The sequence below is a fragment of the Sciurus vulgaris genome (assembly GCF_902686455.1).
Source record: "Sciurus vulgaris genome assembly, chromosome: 19".
NCBI lineage: Eukaryota > Metazoa > Chordata > Mammalia > Rodentia > Sciuridae > Sciurus > Sciurus vulgaris.
In genome coordinates, this window is record NC_136480.1 from 489,894 (window position 1) to 496,827 (window position 6,934).

Here is a 6,934-nt window from a genome sequence, read left to right on the forward strand (position 1 = left end):
GCTGGGGAGGTGGTTCAGTGGTTAAGCACCCGTGATGATGAAGAAGAAGAAGAAAAGAAGAAGAATTCAATGCTCCCTAGGGATCTGCTAGAACTGGGTCCTGCGAGCTGGGTCCCTGCACATGAGATGCGGCCTGTTTTCTACCCGAGTTTGATTCACTAGCCCACACTATCCTGCGTGGGTGTTTCAGCTGCTGTGAACAACTCAGATTTGCTCCTGGGGATTTTTTGGACTACAAAATCCCTCCAGGGAGGCGCAACCCCACCCAAGCTGGGAGGGGTGGGTGCATCTGAGCCCTCACTACAAACACCCTTTGGTCTCCTGGGTCCTTCTTCAATCTGGGGTGGGCGGAGATGTTCCAAATCCTTCCTATTCATTGTCACCAGCCCCTGCTGAGTCACGAATAGCTATTCTGGCCACAGCACCCTTCTGCAGGGTGGGGAGAGTCTGCAAAGGGTCCCTTGTCTTCCTGTATTGCAGGGAAGCTGGCTCTCTGGAACCCTGGAGATTTACCACAGTCTAGACAGCGAAAAGTCACCACCCAGAGGACCAGGATGGGTTTGAATTTTGTTGCTCAGGAAATAAGGATCCATTAAAAGCTCAGTGGTGCCCTCAGACCCCCAGTCCAGGATTCTGCAGTTCATCATATAAAAGGAAGGGCAGCTGCTGGGCACAGTGGCCCATGCCTGTCATCCTAGCGGCTCAGGAGGCTGAGGCAGGAGGATGGCAAGTTGGAGGCCAGCCTCAGCAATTTAGGAAGGCCATAAGCAACTCAGCGAGACCCTGTCTCTAAATAAAATACAAAATAGGGCTGGGGTTTATCTCAAAGGTCAAGTATCCCTGAGTTCAATCCCTGGCACCCACCTCCCCGCAAAAAAAGAAATGTAACTGTGAGCACTCAGACGCCAATTCGAGTTTGATGTTGTGATTTCCTTTTCAGTAAACCTGAAGGAACACCTTCTCTTTCTTTTTTCATTCTTCCTCCCCACCTTTTAGGTACTGGGGATTGAACCCAGGGGTGCTTAACCATGGAGCCACATCCCCAGTCCTTTTTAATATTTTATTTTGGGTTGCTGAGGCTGGCCTCCAATTTGCCATCCTCCTGCCTCAGCCTCCAGAGCTGCTGGTATTATAGGTGTATGTCCCTGCACCTGGATAAGGGACTTACAAATGTGGTGATAGTTCATGTTATGTGTCAACTTAACTGGGCCTTTAATGTCAGATATGTGGTCAAACGTTAACCTTGTGTTTCTGCAAGGGGGTTTTGGATGAGATTCAGATTTAAAGGGATGGAGTGACGAAAGCAGAATGGGCCTCCCTCATGTGGGTGGGGCTCATCCCATGCGTTTCAGAGAAGTATCATGATTGTCTAAAAAACATGATCTTTAGCTTCAGGGAAAGCAAATTAGACTGCAGTGCTATTCCACTTTATACCCACTAAGTTGACAAAAAAATGTTTGGGTATAGCACACTGGAGAGGACATGGCCCATAGCAACAGTGTACATCAGAAAAGACACTTTGTACACAATTGGCATTATCGTATAAGGTTGAATATCCCAGGCAGTTCCCTCCCTGAGGATGTATAATATATTCAAGAGGTAACCCTGACCCACGCATGTCTGTAATCCAGTGGCTCCAGAGGCGGAGGCAGGAGGATCGCAAGTTGGAGGCCAGCCTTCAACTTAGCGAGGCCCTGAGCAACTCAGGGAGACCCTGTCTCTAAATAAAACATAAAAGGGGCTGGGGTTGTAGTTCAGTGACAGAACACTTGCCTTGCACGTGTGAGGCACTGGGTTCGATTCTCAGCACCACATAAAAATAAGTAAAATAAAGGTATTGTGTCCATCTACAACTACAAATATTTTTTTAGAAAAGAATGTCTCACAAACAGAGAAACAAGATGTATCCCATTTGTTTACAATAAAAATAAATTTTAAAATAAAAAAATGTCTAAGTGCTGGGGATGTGGCTCAGTTGGTAGAGTGCTTGCCTTGCCTGCACAAGGCCCAGGGTTCGATTCCCAGCACCACCAAAAATTTAAAAAAAGAATGCCTGGTATTCCCATTTGCTGGGTGGAACCCAGGGCCTCCATCACTGAGCCCTGCAGGTCTTTATGGCCCAGTCCTGTCATCCTAGTGACTCAGGAGGCTGAGGCAGGAGGATCACATGTTCAAGGCCAGCCTCAGCAACTCAGCAAGACCCTGTCTCTAAATAAAATATAAAAATGGCTGGGGAGGTGGCTCAGGGGTGAAGCGCCCCTGGGCTCAATCCCTGGTACCAAAAAAAAAAAAATCATGTAAGGAAAGCACATGTGAGAGGCTCATTGGATCCCTCAAGCAGTCTAAAAGAAAAGGGGCAGGCTTGGTGGCACGAACCTGTAATCCAACTCAGGAGGCTGAGGCAGGAGGATGGCAAATTGGAGGCCAGCCTCAGCGATTGAGTGAGACCGTTTCTCAAAATAAAATATTAGAAGGGCTTGGATGTGGCTCAGTGTGGAGTGCCCCTGGGCTCAGTCCCCAGTCCTGGGGGAGAAACAGTGGCTGTGGGCAGAGGACTAGGTAACAGCCTGACTGACAGGACAACTCACTGTGTGACTTTTATGAGGCTGGAAACTGACCCTAAACCAAGAGAGGCCTCCGGTCTCCCTGTTATATGGAAGGGAACTCAGATTAGGCCCAGGACTCTGTAACTGCCTTGGGTCATTCTGGTGGGGGACCAGGGAGTGCCTGGGGGGCTTCCAGCCTCTTCACGCTCTGGTTTCTGAAAAACTAGAAGTAAAACGGGAGTTAGTGCCACCTAGAGGTCAAGAGAGGCCATGTCCCAGGAGGACTGGGGAAATTCTTAGACTCCGTCTTCGTTTTATAAATGGGGGGAATGCGGGCAAAGTGTTAAAAGTATCATAAAAATATTTTCTCTCTCTCTCTCTCTCTCTCTCTCTCTCTCTCTCTCTCTCTCTCTCTGATTTTTGGTACTAGCATCCACAATATATTTAAAAACTCTCATAAATCTACAATAAAAAGATTATCCAAACTGGGTACAGCGGCGCATGCCTGTCATCCCAGCAGCCCGGGAGGCTGAGGCAGGAGGATCCCAAGTTGGAGGCCAGCCTCGGCAACTCTGAGAATCCTAAGCAACTTAGCAAGACCCTGTCTGTAAATATAAAATAAAAGGGCTGGGGATGTGGCTCAGTGGTTAAGCACCCCTGGGTTCAATTCCTGGTACAAAATACATATGGACAGACAGGTCTTAGACATCTTTCGGCTCTTGCCAATTTCACGCTGCGCAAGGTCTGTGCACACAGCCTCCGCCGCCACCCAGCCCCGGCTTGGCCGTCCTCTCCACCTCCCAGCGCGATCCTCTGCCCCCGCTCCTGCCGCTCGGCCCACACTGAGCTCGCCGGCGCTGCTGGCCTCCCCGCCCGGCGGCGGATCCCCGCCCCGGGAAAGCCGTGCTGCGCTCCGCGGCGCCTGCCCACCCGGCCGGCTGTGCGGAGCCCGGCGCCGCGGGGCACGTTGGCAGGTCCCGACCTTCCCTTCGCCTGAGGCGTCCCGCCTCGGTCCCCAGGAAGATCGGCCCCACCACTGGGCGGCGCAAGGGGTCGGCTCTGGGTGACCACCCGCAGCGTCCCCAGGCCGCCAGCTCGTCCGCACTGGACCGAGCCCGCGAAACTCAGCCCGTTCGCCCCAAGCTGCCGATTCTGCGCGCATCTCAATACAACGAACCAGACTCTGCATCAACACACGCTGGGAATCAAGATCCAGCGCTTATCTATGTATCGACACAATCGTGATCAGGACTGTCATGACAATCATGTCACCACAATCGTGATCAGGACTGTCATGACAATCATGTCACCACAATCGTGATCAGGACTGTCATGACAATCATGTCACCACAATCGTGATCAGGACTGTCATGACAATCATGTCACCACAATCGTGATCAGGACTGTCATGACAATGACATCAACACAATCGTGATCAGGACTGTCATGACAATCATGTCACCACAATCGTGATCAGGACCGTCATGACAATCATGTCAACACAATCGTGATCAGGACTGTTATGACAATGACATCAACACAATCGTGATCAGGACTGTCATGACAATCATGTCAACACAATCGTGATCAGGACTGTTATGACAATGACATCAACACAATCGTGATCAGGACTGTCATGACAATCATGTCGACACAATCGTGATCAGGACCGTCATGACAATCATGTCACCACAATCGTGATCAGGACCGTCATGACAATCATGTCGACACAATCGTGATCAGGACCGTCATGACAATCATGTCACCACAATCGTGATCAGGACTGTCATGACAATCATGTCACCACAATCGTGATCAGGACCGTCATGACAATCATGTCACCACAATCGTGATCAGGACCGTCATGACAATCATGTCGACACAATCGTGATCAGGACCGATCGTGATCAGGACTGTCATGACAATCATGTCACCACAATCGTGATCAGGACTGTCATGACAATGACATCAACACAATCGTGATCAGGACTGTCATGACAATCATGTCACCACAATCGTGATCAGGACTGTCATGACAATCATGTCACCACAATCGTGATCAGGACTGTCATGACAATCATGTCACCACAATCGTGATCAGGACTGTTATGACAATCATGTCAACACAATCGTGATCAGGACTGTTATGACAATCATGTCAACACAATCGTGATCAGGACTGTCATGACAATGACATGTCACCACAATCGTGATCAGGACTGTCATGACAATCATGTCAACACAATCGTGATCAGGACTGTTATGACAATGACATCACCACAATCGTGATCAGGACTGTCATGACAATCATGTCACCACAATCGTGATCAGGACTGTCATGACAATCATGTCACCACAATCGTGATCAGGACTGTCATGACAATCATGTCACCACAATCGTGATCAGGACTGTCATGACAATCATGTCAACACAATCGTGATCAGGACTGTCATGACAATCATGTCACCACAATCGTGATCAGGACTGTTATGACAATCATATCAACACAATCGTGATCAGGACTGTTATGACAATCATGTCAACACAATCGTGATCAGGACTGTCATGACAATCATGTCAACACAATCGTGATCAGGACTGTCATGACACTCATGTCAACACAATCGTGATCAGGACTGTCATGACAATGATATCAACACAATCGTGATCAGGACTGTTATGACAATCATGTCAACACAATCGTGATCAGGACTGTCATGACAATCATGTCACCACAATCGTGATCAGGACTGTCATGACAATCATGTCACCACAATCGTGATCAGGACTGTCATGACAATCATGTCACCACAATCGTGATCAGGACTGTCATGACAATCATGTCAACACAATCGTGATCAGGACTGTCATGACAATCATGTCACCACAATCGTGATCAGGACTGTTATGACAATCATATCAACACAATCGTGATCAGGACTGTTATGACAATCATGTCAACACAATCGTGATCAGGACTGTCATGACAATCATGTCAACACAATCGTGATCAGGACTGTCATGACACTCATGTCAACACAATCGTGATCAGGACTGTTATGACAATGATATCAACACAATCGTGATCAGAACTGTTATGACAATCATGTCAACACAATCGTGATCAGGACTGTCATGACAATCATGTCAACACAATCGTGATCAGGACTGTTATGACAATGATATCAACACAATCGTGATCAGGACTGTCATGACAATCATATCAACACAATCGTGATCAGGACTGTCATGACAATCATGTCAACACAATCGTGATCAGGACTGTTATGACACTCATGTCAACACAATCGTGATCAGGACTGTTATGACAATCATATCAACACAATCGTGATCAGGACTGTTATGACAATCATGTCAACACAATCGTGATCAGGACTGTCATGACAATCATGTCAACACAATCGTGATCAGGACTGTTATGACAATGATGTCAACACAATCGTGATCAGGACTGTTATGACAATGATATCAACACAATCGTGATCAGGACTGTTATGACACTCATATCAACACAATCGTGATCAGTACTGTTATGACAATCATGTCAACACAATCGTGATCAGGACTGTTATGACAATCATATCAACACAATCGTGATCAGGACTGTTATGACAATCATACACTTTAAAAAGTTTAAGTTATTGATGGACATTTACTTTTGATGTTTAGTTGTCAATGGCTCTTTTACTTTATTCATTTAGATGTGGTGCTGAGAATCGAACCCAGTGTCTCACACATGTACATGGATGCTCCACCACTGAACCGCAACCCCAGCCCATGTAACAGAATCATATTAGCTATTAGAATAACAAAATCCGGGCTGGGGATGTGGCTCAGTTGGTAGAGAGCTTGCCTTGCCTTGCCTGCACAAGGCCCTGGGTTTGATCCCCAGTACCGCAAAAAAAAAAAAAGAAAAGTTCTTTCTCTAGAATAACAAAATACTAATAGAATAGTAATTCTAAAATAGAACAGTAATAAGAGAACACTAATTATTATGATCATACATGCTGTGATGTGATTACAATACTATGTAATATTGTTATATAATTACAATAATTGTTATCGTGTATTATATGCTATTTTTACAGGTCTTCCACATCTGGGACACTGGAAAAAATGGGTTAATAAAGTACAAAACAGCATACACATCTGTAACCCCACGCCTGTCATCCCAGAGGCTCAGGAGGCTGAGGCAGGAGGATCGAAAGTTGGAGGCCAGCCGCAGCAACTCGGCGAGGCCCTAAGCAACTCTGCGAGACCCTGTGTCTAAATTAAATATAAAAAGGTCTGGGGATGTGGCTCAGTGGTAAAGCGCCCCTGGGCTCAATTCCCAGTGCAAAATAATAATAATAACTAATAAGAAGAC